This window comes from Gymnogyps californianus, chromosome 1 (assembly GCF_018139145.2).
Source record: "Gymnogyps californianus isolate 813 chromosome 1, ASM1813914v2, whole genome shotgun sequence".
Classification (NCBI taxonomy): Eukaryota; Metazoa; Chordata; class Aves; order Accipitriformes; family Cathartidae; genus Gymnogyps; species Gymnogyps californianus.
The window spans coordinates 7,984,034-8,001,560 of NC_059471.1; the positions used below are offsets into that span (position 1 = coordinate 7,984,034).

The following is a 17,527-nucleotide window of genomic DNA, read 5'->3' on the forward strand; positions in this document are numbered from 1 at the left end:
CCTTCCCCACCAAGGCCAGGCCAAGAGTTCAGCCCTGCTCTTTAAACCACAGTCTGTACTTCATCCCAGGCAAGGGCCAAACACCTTGGCAGCTACAGTCCCCGCACGGGGCCCAACCCCGAGAGCCACCGGGCCCTCTCCGGCTTCCTGCGCCACACACGGCTGCCTCCCCCTCCAAAACTAGCACCATCCCAGCCCCGACACGCACTGCAGCCGCTGGCCAGCCTGCCCTCACAACCGCGACCAGCAGCCCCTTTCAACCGCCCGCACCTCCCCCCCCCCCCCCCCAGCTCCTTCCACAGACCCACCTCAGCGGGCGCCGCTCCCGCGCCGCCGAGGCCCGCCCGCCTCAGGGCTCCGCTACCAGGGGTGCACGGGCCCCCCTCCGGCCCGCAAAGGGGGCGAGCCCCGGGAACAAACTCCTACCCCCTACCTCACTCCCGCCATGGACAGGCACTGCCCTACCAAGCGCCGGCAGGCACCGAGGGACAAGCAGCCGCTACGCGACGTCCTTCAGGGCCCTCCACAACCCGCCGCAGCCCCTCAGCCACTCCTCAGCCTCCCCCTGCTCTCTCGCTCCCTCACACAAGCTCTTTCTACCCCCTGAACCAACACCTGACTCCCACCCTCTCCCTTTTCCGACATCTTAACCCGGTTCCCCGGCCGCTCCTCCCGAGCTAAAACCATCGCACGCCACCAACATGGCGGCCGCCACCACCTCCCTCCCCACTCCCCTCCCGCTCCTCACCGCGGCCGCGCAGCGCGGGGCCTGCCGGGAAATCGAGTCCTCGCCCTGCGCGCTGCCGCGCGGCGGGTCTTCTCACGAAACTACAAGCCCCAGAAGCCCCCGCTGCCGGCGGGCGCCAGCCAATGGGGAGGCGGCGGCGCGGCCGCTCGCCCCGCCCCGGCGGGCGAGAGGGGTGATGTCATTGCCCAGCGGGCGGCCGCGGGGGCGCGCCGCCGTTCATTGTGCTCTGCCGGTGCCGCCTCCCGCTGCCGCTGCCGGCCACGGCGGGGGGGCCTCGCTCCTGCTCCCGCTCTGCTCCGGCCCCCTTAGCAGCGGCCTGGGGCGGCCCTGCTCCTGCAGCAGCCCGGGGGCTGCCCTGCACCGGGGGCGGCCCTGCACCCATCCCCGAACGGGGTTGCCTTGCACCGAGCCCCGCTGCACCCATCCCGGGGGGGGCCTGTCCTGGCCCGAGGGTGGCTCAGCACCCATCCCGGGGAGCTGCGCTGCACAGGGGAGGGGGGTCGCCACCCATCCCCGAGCGGGGCTGCCTTGCGCCCAGCCCCGCTGCGCTCATCCCAGGGAGCTGCCCTGCACCGGGTGGGTGGCCAGCACCCATCCCCGGGGGAGCGGGCTGCCTTGCACCCATCCCTGGGGGGCTGCACCGCGCCGGGGGCGGCCCAGCACCTACCACTGGGTGTGTGGAGGCTGCACCGCACCCAGCCCCGCTGTCCCCATCGTGGGGCGGCCCGGGGCTGCCAGCTTTCTCCTATCGCCGGTGACCGGCTCCTGGCTCCCGCCTCGTTTTATGGTCGTGGAGAGGGAGGAAGAATCCCAAACCAGGTGAGTTCTGCGCTCCTCTTCCTTTTTTTGTGTGTTTTACCTCCTCCTTTTGCCCCCGCATCCCTCCCCCCCCCCCCAACTCCCCCATCTCCCGATGCGCTTCCCCGCACTGTGCATTCCCCAGCGGGGAGAAGCGCTGCCGAGCGGGGCTGCGCCACCTTTCCCTGCCAGTGCTGAAAAAGGGGGGGGGAACCCCCAAAACCCCCTAAATCAGAGAAATACCGCGGAGATGAGTACCCCTCCCCGCCCTTCGGGCCCGGCGGGCAGGTGCGTCCCCGCCGCGGCGGCACCTCCGCGGCCGCGCTGCGCGTCCCGCAGCCTCCGGGAAACTCCCGCAACTTCGGGCTGCGCCGGGCGCCCCGAAATAGCGCGGTCCTGACCGGGGGGGAGCCCTGTCCCGTTTGTCTTCTGCACTGTCTAACAGCGGAAAATAAGATGGACTTTTAATTGCTGTCGCTAAGTGCTGCTGAGCGCCTCTGAGACCCGGGGTTCCTGGGGAAAAAAAAAAGTCGGATAAGCGAGGTCTGTTTTACGATCGGTTTTGGGGTGCTGGTGTGCTACGTCGTGTGGCTTCTGTGTTTTGACACCCCCATTCCTCCCCTCTTTCAGGGAAATGGGGGAGATTTGAATCAAACTGGCTCTCAATTCTGGCCGCGTGCAGTTGGTCTAGGTTTCTTTTCCAAGTCGTATCATGAGTATGCATCTTAAAAATTGTTGGTTGGACAGCCTGATGGTTTATTTCAACTTCCAAACTATCACTCTGGTCTTTTTCCCTTTTATCATAAATACAAGAAGTGTGTATATTTTAAACTTTGTAAAAACTTTGTGGTCCAGCAGAGCTTCATTTTAGTGTGGCTTTTTTATTTGTTTCCCTGTTCCTTACTGTTCGCGAGGTGCAGTTCAGATCTTTACTTGAACAGTGCTATGATATTAGCGCAAGATACTAGTTTTTTTTTTCCTTAGTGTATAACATCAGAAGGTTTTATTCCCTTCTATAACTACATTATCGCTGCAATTGCTCGTGGATCCCATACATCTAATTTTGCGCTGGTGGCAGTGAAATGTGTGCACACAGAGGGGTCCTGCTCTCCTCAAATCTGTCAGCGTCTTTCGGTGCCCTTTAAAGTTAATCCGCTCCAAAGCCCGACTTGGAGGCTCTTCTGAGAGCAGGAAGAGAGCGTGCAGCTCAGCTGATTTTTTTTTTTTTTTTTTTTTTTGCCCCCCCCTTTCCCTCTGCATATTTGCTTCTGCGCTTGTCTTGTGTAACTGGCACTGTGTGTCCTCTGGCAGACTCTCCCTGGAATCGCGGCGTTGGGGGACGGGTGACATGAGTGCAGTGGGGACAATGAAACTCCCTGTTTGGTTTGATCAAAGTGTTTGTCAACACCAAGGCGGTGGTTGGGGTGTCCATATGCAATGCGCTGCGTTTCACAGCCTCCCCTCTTCAAGTGGGATAAACATGCTGCATCCACACCTTCTCCTTGCATTTATTTTATCTGTGGTTTTTTCCTTCCTTCCTCTTTGTTACTGACTCAAAGGGGAAGAAAAACAGTGTGTGCAGGAGTTGCCTTTGTTTGGTTGGTCTTTTTTTAACATTTTTATTTCCTGGAATGGCATTTTCCCCCTTTTTTTTTTTTTACAAGGGAGGGAACGGGTAATCTAATAAGGGTTTCCCATCTTGGCTGTAAAAGGAGAAGTTTTATAGCAGTGATTTTGTTAGCTATGGAGAGAAGGCACTGGAAATGAAGTGATAATTTGAAAGTGTAGCCTGGGAATTGTTCTGGGAAATATTGATACAGAAGTTGGGGAGAACAAGCAAGGAATGCATGGCCAGGGATTTTGTATTTAAGTAATGCAATTTTCGTGGTGTCCATCTTTTTGATTCTGCTTTCATCTTTATATGTGTGTATATATATCTTTACAAATATGTATTGGTATTTCTGCTTGTTTTGTTGTTTTTTCCAAATTTATTATATTTGTTGAATTTAGAAAGACTTACGACAATGCATGCTAGCATTTTCGAGCTATATTATACTATAGCAAGAAGTGGATTAAATATGTACCTCAGAAATCTACACTATTATATTAATAAGATGAAATTTTGCCTTGCAGCAACAGAAATATAGACACATAAAAATGGACCAAAAGCTGAAAATCACTCAATAGATGAGTGATTGCTGTGAAAAAGCACAGATGAGCTAAGGAGCCCTTCCTCTTGAGTAATTTAAATCCTGATCCTGCAAAGACCTAAATGCAATGTGTGCATTTACTGTGATTCAAGAAGTCCCTGAGATGCCAATTGCTGGAAGCAGAGAGACTATCCCAGGAAGGCAGCACTAAATATTTCCTCTGGTCTTTTACTTTTTTCCCCAATTTCTTACTCATGTCCAGTGTCTGGAAGGAGATTCAGGGCTAGAAGGTCTTGTGGCCATACCCTGTACAGTTTTCTTGTGTATTAGTCCTGTTCTTAATCAAACTGAGTTTGATGCCATTGATTGGCTTCTTAGTAAAGCCAGAAATTGCATCTTTGTGAGTTGGCTTTATCAGCATCACCTACGTGCCCTGCGCTGTATTGAATTGCCCATCCCAGAACTGTTGTAGCAAGAGGTTCAAGCTGCCCTGCGATGCTGGGGTGTCTCCCAGCCTCATGTATGGGGGGACCCAAAGACTGGTGAGACGAGGGGAACTGGGAAGAGCCAGAGCTGGGACAGACTTGCTGTCTCTTAAGCTTCACTTTCTTCTCTGCCCTAGAGCTGAGCTATGAGAGGACAGTGATTTTTTTTTTTTTTTTTTTTTTTTCCTTCCCCCCCCCCCCCCCCCAGCCTGGAGCTGGGGTCTGGTGAGGCAACTAGAGTTTCTGAAGGGAGAAGTGGATGGATGAAGAAGGCTTTTGGGGGGGGAACTGAGCAGATGCTTCCCAAACAGGCAGGGGAAGGGATGGTGAGAATTGAGGAGTGGGAGAAAGGTGTCTGCGAGCAAATTGAACCTCCGTTTGTTGCCTTCCCGTGAAAGAGCTTTCCTCTGTTTGCAGATCTAGGCTGCATGCTCCTCTTCTTCCCAGGCCCAGCTGCAGGTGGTAGGTGTTGCTCGCAGCCTGAGCTGGAGTGTTGGGGCTCTCTAACACAAGCTGCAGAGCTCCTGGTTTTAGCTCTGGAGCTGCCCTTGTTCGGTCCTTGCTGTGATAGCCAACCTGGCATCCATCAATTGGCAAATTGAGGTGCTTGCTCTAAGTTTTGTGGCGTGTCCCAGGCAGATGTATCTGCAGCTGGGTTTTTTTGTGGTTGGGGTATGGGGTTGTTGGCATTTTCTTATTTTTACATAAAATATAGCCAAACAAGAAATTATAATAGCTGAGAATTAGATAAATTCCTTTTCTAATTTTAAGGCATGTTACCTTTTTTTTAGGGCAGGACCAACAGTTTGAGTGAAAGCCTTGCTCTTGGCAAGTACAGAAAGAGGAGTGGGGAATGTGCTAGGAGCTAGTTCATGTGTATTGCCAAATAACCACTGAGGCAATGCAAAAGTTCGAGAGATTCATTGCAATAGTGTGGCTGGCGTGGCAGGAGCGCAGAAGGTGGCACGGCGTGGGCATACCTTGCAGTGATGAGGCTGTTTAAACCAGGAAGCTCACATGGATGCTTGCAAGACTTCACAGCAGGAGACTGAGGAGACAATAAAATCATCTGTGTTACAGATGGGTTTCCGACACCAAAAACATCAACCCTTGGGGCAGAGATGCTCAGCAACAGCCCTGCTTTGGCTGGAGGTGATGAGATGACCTAAGGCAATGTTTTGATTGACTCTCCAGTTTCCATAATTTCATTTTGCAGCAAGTCATTTAGCTTCCTGCCCGCCCCAGGGATTCTGTCAATAACTAACTAAATCCTCATTTTATTTTTAATGTCTCTCTTACAACATGAAACAATTGGTCTGTCATGTTTGTCATATAATCCTGGTGCCTCTTGGTCAGCCTGTGCTTAAATCAAGAATTTAAACTGGGGGGGGTTAAGTCAAATATTCCTCAGGTGCTAATATGTTGAATTAATTAGGGCAGAACAGGGATGAACTTGTCCCTTAAAATCATTGTCAGTATTTAAACACAGTCGAGGCCACGTTAAAGTCTGTCGCTGTTAGAGCAGTTTCATAACTAATCTGTGCTGTTAAACATTGGCCCTGAATAAGGAATTAGTGAGATTTGTGTTATAATGTCATTTGATTTCACCCTGCGTAGACAAAAATCATTAGAGAGCTTTGTTGCATTGAGCTGGGGACAGATATTTAGGTTGCAAACATCTCGAGACTGAATTGCTGTTTGTCATCTCGCCTCTCCTGGAGTTACTGCTCTCACTACACTGCGCTTCTCTCTGAATGCAGAGATGCACTCTTCCCTGATATATTTAAGGCAAAATTTAAACCACCTGTTTAAACTAAACTAACCTAGCTATTAGTTTCCTGAGATAATTAAGGAATACTTGTACAGAGGAGAAAACCTTCTGTTAGGTCTTGTTTTGCTCGATATAGAAAGCGCCTCACGGAAATCTGCTACTGTCCTTTTAAAGATCACAGGATACCCTGTTTGTTTTCTTTCCTTTTAGCAGCAATGCTTTCTTTTAGGTACTGCTGAACTAAAAGTTAACTGTAACCTTTAAGTGTCTGAATAGTGTTTTCTTTTAGACCTTGAAAAGAGTAATGGGAAGGGAAGAGAGAGAAGAGGAAGGGGAGGAAAGGCTGTGCTGGCATGAAAAAAGATAAGCTTGCACATGGTTTCTCAAAAGACTGTATCCTGCAGGGTGAATTTAAAAGGGGAGGGAAAAAAAAAAAAGCTGTTAGAGATGCCAAAGTGTACAGAAGTCAAGCAGTGTTTGGGTAACTCTGTCCTGCTAAAGATGCTCTCCACAGAGAGAGGAACTTAATGCAGGGCCCCAGCAGCCCGACCCAATGCTGCACTGTGCTGCTTCTTGTCTGTAATGAAGTTACAGAAAAATAAAGTCTGCTTTTTTGATTAAGCAAAAAGTCATTTACTCAACGGGCAGCATGTGTGCATTTAAAGTGGGAGTATTTGTTGATATAAATCCAGCCTATTATTTGCAAAAGAGAATCGCCATGGAACTACCATCCCATAGGCTGGTGCTGAGCCTTGACACCAATTTGTTTGGAACAGTGAAGAAAATGAATCTGACTGCGTACGAGTCTCTCATGTCCCGCAGTAGCAATCAGTTGCATGTGCTTTCCAGAGTGTTTTGGACTGAGCCCCTCACGTCAAAAAAAAAAAAAAAAAAAAGAGGAGCTTTTATTGCTTCAGCAGGAGGGACCGCTCCCTTACCTGGCTGTGGAAGTATGGGATCCCTCTGCAGAGTAATCAAGTGGTTAGAATAGAATGTTTTCAGTTGGAAGGGACCTACAAGGATCATCTAGTCCAGCTGCCTGACCAATTCAGGGCTGACCAAAAGTTAAAGCATGTCATTAAGGGCGTTGTCCAAATGCCTCTTAAACACTGACAGGCTTGGGGCATCGACCACCTCTCTAGGAAGCCTGTTCCAGTGTTTGACCACCCTCTCAGTAAAGACGTGCTTCCTAATGTCCAGTCTAAACCTCCTCTGGTACAGCTTTGAACCGTTCCTGTGCATCCTGTCACTGGATCCCAGGGAGAAGAGCTCGGCACCTCCCTTTCCACATCCCCTCCTCAGGAAGCTGTAGGGAACAATGAGGTCGCCCCTCAGCCTCCTTTTCTCCAAACTAGACAAGCCCAAAGTCCTTAGCTGCTCCTCATAGGACATTCCTGCCAGCCCTTTCACCAGCTTTGTTGCCCTCCAACAAAGCTGTACAGGGTCGTACGGGATGTTTCACCTGGGATGTCACTACTGAGACAGTACCAGATTGAGGGGAACTGCTGACATGCTTGTTCCCATCTGCTTTCTCCATGCTTGTTTTCCATCTGCCTAAGCCTCTCCTTGCTCCAGTGCAGCCATGCCACCTCCCCTTCCCCCATGGCTTTTCTTCTATCTAGTGATGTTCAGCAATAACCTTTGGGAGCTTGGATATTCCCCAACTACAAATTAATCCAGGGAATGCTGTGAATGGGCATAAATGGAGACTCTCATCTGAAGAAGACGTGACGCCAATAGGGAACAAGTTACTAAAGATGTTGGGTAGAAAGAAGAATGTGTGTCTAATTAGTAGATCAGCGCACCTATGCTCTGCCCTGTGGCAGATGAAACTTAAGGCACAGGAACTTGTCAAGCCCTCCTGTCTTTTGTCACTCTTTTGCTCCAAATACCAATTCATCCATAGATACAAAAGTGGTGGGAGATCCAGAAAAATCTGTGCTCCAGAAAAATCCCAGATCTATGTTCAGCATGTAGATAAACACCTTGAGTTGAGAGGTGAACGCCAACATTTGGATTTATGGGCAATCAAAGAACAAGTGAAAGGGATTGCCAGGATTAGAAAAGAGGTTTTGGGTTTGCTATGTTGCAAAGAATGCTTTCAGTAATGAAAAGCTGACTTGAAAAATAATCATTAGCACTTCTCTGTGATTTAAATTTCATTGCCTGAACTCAGAGTAATGGAAAATAGATCAGTCAAGGCTTTTTATCTAACAAGTTTTTAAAGGAAGCCAGCTTCATGTCTAATTAGTGAGAAGTTCTCCATGGTACCATGTCTTATGCTTCCAGGGTATAACGCATGGTGTTTTCATGACAGTTGTGGCTGCAGCATGGGAATATTTACTTAAAATAACATCCTTTCTTAAAAACATAGTAAGACAAACTTGTATATAAATCTGTTTCTTAGCCTGAATTCTTGTTAGTGACCTCAAGAAATCCCCTAAGGGGTCTCCGTGCTGTGTGGTCTTATTTTCCTGTTGCTTTCTGATGGCAGAAGGGAGTTTTAAATACCATCTTCTTCAACACTGGAGATTCAAGCTTTATTATAATGGCTACTGAACTTGATTAACTGTGAGAGGAGATGACTGCCCCTTGAAAAAATAATATTTTTTTTTGTTTTTGCTTCATAGCTATTGACTCAAATACCTGAAGAATAAATGTAGGCTTGAAAAAGCTTTCCTGACTCATTTGGTATCCCTGTTAGTTCTCTGGAGACATCAGATTATTCCATCCTGAGACGAGTAATCTTTGGAGGTGAGAATCAGGTAGCCTGAAATTGCTGTGGGGGTATCAGTTCATTTTTGTGTACTGGGAAAAAGATTAAGAGAAATAACATTAGCTTTTTATTCTTGCATCTCCCCTGAAGTTCATGGTGCAGCGTGTCCTGTGGAGAAAAGGTATTAACTCACATAAACCTGTGGTAATGAGTTTAATTAAAACGCCAATGAAGACTGGAGTAATCTGTAGCTTTCACAAGAGCGTAAGGGCAGGTTTGGGATTTCCATATGTCTCTGACTGCCCAGGACCCCGGGATGGCTGGTTCCAGCATCAGGTTCCATGTCCTGGTTGACTGGAGATGTAGCTGCACGCTCAACCTGTGTGATGATGGGTTTGGGCTCTGCTCCTCTTCTCTGTAATCCCCGTTTCTTTGGCATAACTACAGAAAAGTGCTTTCATTCTAAAGGGGTCGTTTTAACACAGTTTGCAGCTAATTCCATGTTTTCTATCTAAAATACACTCAAGTAAAGCAAATATCTGCACCATTGCAACTACTCCAGCCCTGCAGGCAATTGCTGTCTCCTGTCTGTGGCCAACAGAAGATTGTGGCACCCTCTGATTTCTCATGTATCTGATAATATAAAAATCCCCACTGTAAATATTTGCTCTTGAGAGCATAGGGTAGTTATGGGGGGATTCTTGAACAGTGTTGAGTCTATTAAAAAAAAAAAAATCATGCAAAAAAGACTGTATCCGAACTGCATGTACCAGAAGCTTGAAACAGCAGAAGCAAAGTCGGTGCCTGATTTCTCTATTGCATTTGTCCTTGTTCTGAACAATTTGTTCCTTCTAAAAAGGGAACTGTGCCCATTTTCTTCAAGCCAGCAGTATTCACATTTCTAAAATATGGTAGTAGCATTTTGCTCAGATAGATGGATGTGTGTGTGCGTGCACATAGAAAACCCCCAAATAAACCCAGGTTTCTGTTAACTCTTTAATTTCAGCAGGCAGACGGGAAGTCTAAAGTCAAGCTCTTAACTCCGTGCTAACGGATTTCTGCTCAACCTACTTAGGAGAGGGAGGTGTGAGTGTGTGACTCAGCTGGAAACTGCTTTGTGGTATCTGTAGGAATGAGGTCTCCTCTTGTGTTGTGACCCGCTGTTGGGCGTTGGCATGCCCTGACCATCTCTTGCAGGGATGTAGCGTATGTTCAATGCAGAAGCAAACTGTGTCTTTTTAGCAGTCGCTAACCCCTAATTCTGAAGTTTCTTTTGCCTCCCCCCAAAACTGGAAAACAAATTTAAATATATCCATATTGTGATCCTGAGGTTCTTCTCAGTATTTCCATTATGTTTGTAAACCTTGGAAACTGCTTAATGTAGAGTGTTTCCCTCTACTAGGAAATCTTTCTTTCCTTTTTTTTTTAAGTAGCAGTTCTGTTGTCACAGTTCTGCAGGAAAACTGTGTCTTGGTGCACTTGCACTTAGCTGTGCAGGTAGTTGGTCCCTATATGTCACCAGGAAGCACTGACAAAAGTGTCTTCAAATGCATGGCCTGTGAGAAGTGTCTGCTGGGTCATGTTGGACATCCCTGTGCTGGAGATGCTTGAGATTCCCCTGTCCTGTGCCATTATACATGGTTATTATGGACCATTCCTCAACTTTCTATTGCAGATGTGAATGTAGCATGGGGAATTTTTAAAGCTCCTTCTCAAGCTGCTGCACGGCCAAAGACATCTGTGCTTCCATCATTAGTAACTTCACCTTACTTACCATAAACCCTCAGTCTTTTGTCAATGGCCATCCCATTTATATCAGTGTTGTCTCTAATTTGTTGTGCCTCTGGACTGGGAAACTGCTTGGTTAAAGCCAATCTTAAAATTAATCTTTTTTGCTAGGTTAATTTTTTTGGGACAGTGTCCCCAGGCTGATTCACTTTGCAGCCATGCAGGTGCTTAGCTGGTATTTAATAATAAAAGCATCTTTAAAATAAATCCCCCCTAGTTAGAAATTCAGAACTGAAGAAATTCAAAATAAATTGAGTATTGACTTGTGCAATGAAATAACAAAGGAAAACATTCATTGTGGGCTGAGGCTAATTCTGTTAGAATAAAGGAGGCTGATTGTGAAATAAATATTAAATAAAGTGTCTCATTAAGTTCTGCAGTTTTACATAAGCTGTAGCCACAGGGAGGAAGAACCTGGCGTGAATTATTGTTTGTTTACTGCAGCTGTCAGTCATCGTGGCGGTGAGCGTGTTGCATCAATTCGTAGAGTAGCCATTAGTAACCAGGCCATCCCGCTTAAATGTCAGACTCTTTGCTGGAAAATGTGTGAAACTACATAAAAATTCTTTCCATCTTGTTAACACATCTTTCACAATGTTCCTCATTTTGCTTGATGACATCAGTTCTTGGAGATACAGAAGGCTTTAGAAATATCTCCTGGGCAATGTTGGGTGATGCTTAGTTAATGAATTTAGTTATGTCTGTCTGATACTCTGGAGGGTTCGTCCATTCCTGGTTCTTCCTCTGACGCAGTTTTTGAGTATAATCTCTTTTTGACTGTTCCTGTATTTTATGTATAGATTGGATTTTATTATCCATTATAAGGTCTTTGGGATAGGGCTTTTATCTCTAGTCCCTACTTTATACAGTGAGAATCTGCAGTTCTCTGCAATCTGTGGGTGTTACTGTAATGTGAGTAACCAGTGCTGTAACTTGGGGGGGGGGAGTAGCCATTAGTGATTTTGGGGAGTGACAGTCTCCTTAATTTCACTGCAAATCAATCTATACAATTTGCAGTTTTGTCTAGAAAGACATATTTTATACTTTGAAGGCAAGACAATTGAATTCTGCATCTGTTTTGTGTTTATAGGCAAATCACTTCTAAACTTTGTCTCTTGGTTGCCTCTATCTGTAAAATGGAGATAACCTCAGAGGGATGCCCTGAATATTCATCAGTGATTTATTGTATGCTGCTGAAGAAAAGTGTTACGGGCAATGTTAATGAAGATTGTTACTCAGCCGCTGCTGCACGTTGATCGGTATTTCAAACAGCGGCAGTCTCCACAGTGAGTGCTAGCAAATTCTTAACTGAACTTTATCCTGTGGATGACAATAATAACTTCAATTTACGTGGGGCTTTTCCTTTGGAAGAGCTCCAAAGAATTTTATAAACTGTAATGCAAATGATAGTGTAAATATTGCCTTAGCAGCCACCAGCTATCAGTGAGGTGCTGCGTGATGGATATTGCAATGTAGCTGGCAGCTGTATGTGAGAGGATAGCAAAACAGAGAATACTGCAAGCAGCGGAGGTGACACAGGTAGGGAAATAGGAAGACAAAATGACACTACCTGAATTGTGATTTTTAGCTTTGATGTGATCAGCGATCCCTAGAGATCAAGTGACTCTCATGTGAAACATGGCATTTTTGTTGCAGTCCCACGGTGCTGCGATATTGGTTCAATTCCAGTCGAGCAGAAAGAGCCTTGCTAGCTCCCAGGGGTTTCTTTCTTGCAGAATGTGCGCGTTTCTGGATATCTTCATTAAAATACTGTGGTACAACAATGTGATTTCAGTAGTTTCTCAGGCTGGTATGGCTGTTTGTGTAACGTCCTCCTTTTATGGAGGCAAAAGGCACAGTCACTTGGAGTTTGCTCTGTACATCCAAAAGACTTGAAAGTATGACCCAGATAACTTGCTCTCAAACTGAAGTCCCATCTAAATCCTTTCAGAAGGTGTAAATACCTTTGCAAAGATGTTGGCTAAGAATTTGTGTTCGTTGAGTTTGGTCACTGAATGATGGAGCCTTGGCTTCTCCCCTGAATCGTAGGCACCTAAGTTGGGTTGTCTAAAGTGGAATGTTGGTATTGTAGGTCCCAGCCACTGTTGCTGGAGAGAGGTGGCAGATTCAGAAGTGCTCAGAGATGCTTGTGTCTCTCACAGTTTGGTAGGGAGGCCAGGCCTTGTATAAGATTAACCTGGACATTTTGATTAGCTCCTCAAAGATAGGTAAGACGAAACAGTGCCACCATGTACAGTGAAATCTGCCATACAGTTTGTGCTTTAATAGACTGGACACAGGGCTCAAGTTGTCAAATAATTTATTAACAAGAGGTTCATCAGCTTTTGTGTCCTGTGCAGGAACATGTGTTTTGGGGAGGTTTTGAGCACTTTAAATCTGGTGGCTGAGTGCTGAAGCTTCAAAGGCTCAGAACCACTAAAAACCAAGACAGAGAGGTCCAGAAACTGGATAACACAAATGAGTAGCTACAATTGGAAGCTATGATAGGAACATCTGGAGAAGAAATGCATGGCTCCTACATGTGCTCTTGGTTGACAGGCATTAGTGTCCTGAGCAACTAGCCAGCTGCAGCCAAACAAAAAATGTCAAGGGCAGAGGTCAGCCCAACAGTTACAGTGTGTATGCTGATTTGGGGCTCATGCCAGCGGCCTGTTGGTCACAAAAATTGTAGAAATTGTATTGTCTTTGTAATTTTGCTGAAACAGTCTTTCCTTCAGTAACTTTTGAGCCTGTTGGCCAGGCTAGATGATTGCAAAAGCTTGTTTTTCTTAGAAAATAGGGTTAAAGTGTGTATAATGCTTTAAGGAGAGGGGAGCTTGTTGAATTCAGATGCTTGTTTGGCAGTGGTCATCCAAAGCTTGCCTGGTGTGGAGAAGAGGTTGCGTTGTATCAACTTTATTTTGGGCATGGTTGGGCAGTATAGAGGTATTTGCTGTTTGTAAATCAACTTTAGAGACTATGTCGTCTGAGGCAAATCCAGTATCTTCTGTAATTGTGAATGAGTAATCAGTAACATTCTTATCATTCCTAAACTGTAATTAGAAGAGAAGCAATACTGTAAAAGTCATCTAATTCGCATGACCGTCTCGATAGAGAAAAAGTGAATCATAGAAGAAGGTTAAAGAAGGCATGCTTGTAGAACTTGTGTTGTTCACCTTCTTTTTTTTTTTTTCCTTTTCATTTTATTTTTTTTTTCTTTTTTTTCTCTTGTAACTTGTGTGCCTTTTGTCATGGTTTAACCCCAACCAGCAACTGAGCACCACACAGCTGCTCACTCGCTCCCCCCCGGTGGGATGGGGGAGAGAATCGGAAGGGTAAAAGTGAGAAAATTCATGGGTTGAGATAAAGACAGTTTAACAAGTAAAGCAAAAGCCGTGCACACAAGCAAAGCAAAACAAGGAATTCATTCACCACTTCCCATCGTCAGGCAGCTGTTCAGCCATCTCCAGGAAAGCAGGGCTCCATCATGCGTAACGGTTACTCAGGAAGACAAACACCATCACTCTGAACGTCCCCCCCTTCCTTCTTCTTCCCCCAGTTTATGTGCTGAGCATGTCATATGGTATGGAATATCCCTTTGGTCAGCTGTCCCGGCTGTGTCCCCTCCCAACTTCTTGTGCACCCCCAGCCTACTCGCTGGTGGGGTGGGGTGAGGAGCAGAAAAGGCCTTGACTCTGTGTAAGCACTGCCCAGCAGTAACGAAAACATCCCTGTATTATCAACACTGTTATCAGCACAAATCCAAAACATAGCCCCATACTAGCTACTATGACGAAAATGAACTCTACCCCAGCCAAAACCAGCACACCTTTTTAAGGGGAAGATTTATTAATTGAATCTTAATATGTGTTGTGATACATAGAGATACACTGGAAAAAGTTGTACATTGAAACTAGCTGGATTTCTCATGTGCGAGATGCGTGTTGCTGAAGTGTGGGCTATTCTCAGGAGCTGAAGGACTGATGTACAGGTTTTTGTGAAGTGTGTTTGGCATTTGAGGGCTTTGTCCAAGGCTCTGACGTTTTACTCTCCAACCTCTGGTTTTAAAAAGGAACATCTGTCACTTTATCCGAACCCTGAAGTGGGTCCCAGTGTGCCTCTGTGTGTGATTGAGGTCGATTGTCCCCTTGCAAAGGACAAGCTCATAATGGCTATTTTGGCTGTTTCTGGGAAAGTAAAGATACTCTCCATTGCACGTCTGCTTTTGCGTGGGAAGGGATCCCTCTGAACAGTCACAGAAATCCCTGTAAATATCAAAAATGCATCTCGTGACACTTCAAATCCTTCCTCATAATTCCCTGCTCTCCTGCTGTTTGCAAGAAACCTGAGCCACGTGCTTTCAACTCACCATCAGTGTCTCAGCCTGACGGAGCTGGGAGGGATTGCCATTCTCTGTGGATCAGACCCAGATGAAAATGAGTTGCATGGGAGTAACAGCCTGGCATTTCCATTTAGGAACAGTTGGATAAGCCTCAAGAGGGGAGACTTGCTGCTTTAAATTAAGGGCGGCCCACCAAGCAGGATCCCTTCTTCTGCCTCTTGCTGCTGCGTATTGCTGCAGCATCCCATGGCCCATCATTGCGTCCCAAATAACCGTGCAAATGCAAACCACAGTTTCCATCTGGCAGAGCTCAGCGCTTTCTGGTGGGTGACAACAGGTCACAGTCACAAACAGGCAGGGAAAGGCCAGGTAACAGCAGTATTTTTCATATCATAGAATCATAGAATGGTTTGGGTTGGAAGGGACCTTAAAGATCATCTAGTTCCAACCCCTCTGCCACGAGCAGGGACACCTTTCATTAGAAGGAAGAGCAGGAGAAAGCTCGATGGGTGTTTGCAGGGAGATGCACGAGGGAGAGCATGGTTGACACGGCTGCTTTTGCATTGAGGATAGTTAGTGGGATGTAGGCTAGGCTGTAAAATGAATGTGAAAAGTAATAATAAGGAGTTGGGGAGCCATGGAAGGAAGAACAACAGGAAACCCTGAAGATGCAAATCAGGAAAATTGGGAAAATTGTCCTTTAACAGGATATTTTTTTTTTTTAATGGGGATGCCAGTGATCCAAGATGAGATCTGTCAAGGCCAGAGAGGGACAATTGCAATAACTGAGATGTGAGGGGATGCTGGGTTGGATTAATCCTGACAGGACTTTTTTTTGGAATGCTTCACTGATGTACTTCTGCAGGAAAGAAGCTATCTTGCCAACAGAGATTAAGCCAGTTCTTCACATAAATGACCTGTGTGAACAGCAAAGCTGCTAGTTGGCGAGGCTTTCGTTGGGGAGGGAAGGGCTGTTCTCTGGAGCAAAGGGAGGAGAGGGTTTAAGAAGAGGTGGATGATGTCTGTTTTAATCTGGAAATCTTCCTAGATAAGTATCAGCTACTGGAGCTTCAGAGCTGCTTTTGCTGTCCAGGAGTGTTCCAGCCTGCAGCACAAGGAAAAATAGTATTTTCTTGCTGTTCACAGCTTTACCAGTTCAATTGCTGCCTGCAGAATGTTAAATTAGGATAGAAAGCATTTTTACTGGAGTCTGGGGACAGAGGTGGCACTAAAGCATTAGTGGCTGGGGGAGAATTTGGGCAGTTGCAGAGCAGTGGGATGTGGCCTGTCCGCATGGAGACACGGTGAAGACCTCCAAGGGAAGGCTGTGCCATCGTGGGTGACCTGTCCTCCAGCACCTCGGAGTGGGTGGGAGGAGAAGCTAGAAGAATTATCTTCTCTATTTTGATAGCTGTAACTTTTATACGAAACTTACTAGTTAAAAGGGGAAAAATTCCTGAATACAGCCCAGAAGTAGTTCCCAGAGGAAAATACCAGCCCTATTACACCTTTCTTGGTAGACAAAGACAAAAATGCATGTAGAGAGCATGATACCAGGGCAGAGGAAGGCAGGTATCAAGACTGCAGAATGAATAGAAGAAGAAAAAGAGGGATCAAGGATAGTAAAGAAAAGCAAAGCAGAGTTGGGGGTGGCAGGGCGGAAGGAGGCTGGAGAGGTAAAATAGTCCAACAAAGAGAGCATGAGGCTTAGGTCTGGTTACATGGGGGCTACTCCTAAATTTCTGACCTTGGGCAAATCACTTGATCTGTTACTTTTTTCCCATCTTGCCTGTGTGTACAGAGGCTCAGAGATGGACAATAATGCTTATTAAGTGATTTTTGTGTAGTACAGAGTGCAGTGAGGCCATCACCCTGGCTCATATTTAAGTGTTATGATACAGATTTGAAGTTACTCTTAATGCTGAGGAAAGGGGAAAAATGTACATAAAGTTTATGCACAACTTGCTCTCACTTTAAAATTTAAAGGATGTACATGTGGGCATGTGTGCGGTGGAAAGTGTGCTTGGACACTCCCTCCATGCAATAGTTAAATGTTGAGTGAAGCTTTTGAGTTGTAACTCTTGACCTTTTAAAAATGCCACAAGCCTCTTTCAATGTGATAGACCAAAAAAATTGTAATATATTCTCTCAAAGCACAACTCCTATTTATGTTGTTGGAGTCCATACAACCGTCTGTACAACCTGGTATAAAGAAAACTCGTATCATGCACACCAAGGTACCAACAAGTAGCAAATAACAACAGGGAGAAGAACAGTCTGGGAAGTGGGCAAAGCAGAGAAGCCACATGTATAGAGTCTGTAACGCTCCTCTTGTGCTCTTAAATAACCCAGCTGATGTTTGAGTTAGTTTCATGTTCGAATTGTTGGTTGTTGTAATGGCATAATGAATGAATAATTTAACTTGATACAATATTATATATTTAATCGTGGCTTCCTAATCCCTACGTGCTCATCCAGGCTCTGGATCTGTCCCAATAGTGCATTTGTGTTGAGGGTGAAGGGGACGATATTTGTGACGATGCTCGGACCTTATTTTGCTGACTTTGGGGCAGACATGAGAGGATGCAGACCTGCTCCAAAGAGCGCACACTGTCTTCACTGACTGTTTAAATGTAATAAATGTACAAAAAAATGCAAATGTGGTGCTTTCTGTGTGATCCTAGTTATCTGCAACTCTTGTGTTGTACCTGGGAAGTCTCACTCGGTGC

The 17,527-nt window shown here is 46.2% G+C and overlaps 1 protein-coding gene across 1 annotated transcript in view; it reads left to right on the forward strand.

The window, feature by feature from the left end:
* Positions 1 to 1,071: 1,071 nt before the first annotated feature.
* The window catches only part of RAB30 (RAB30, member RAS oncogene family), a 44,594-nt gene continuing 28,138 nt past the window's right edge, over positions 1,072 to 17,527 (forward strand). The window contains exon 1 of the mRNA XM_050891285.1: positions 1,072 to 1,567. The gene's annotated coding sequence lies outside the window, so the exon portion shown is untranslated. The remainder of the gene's footprint in view (positions 1,568 to 17,527) is intronic.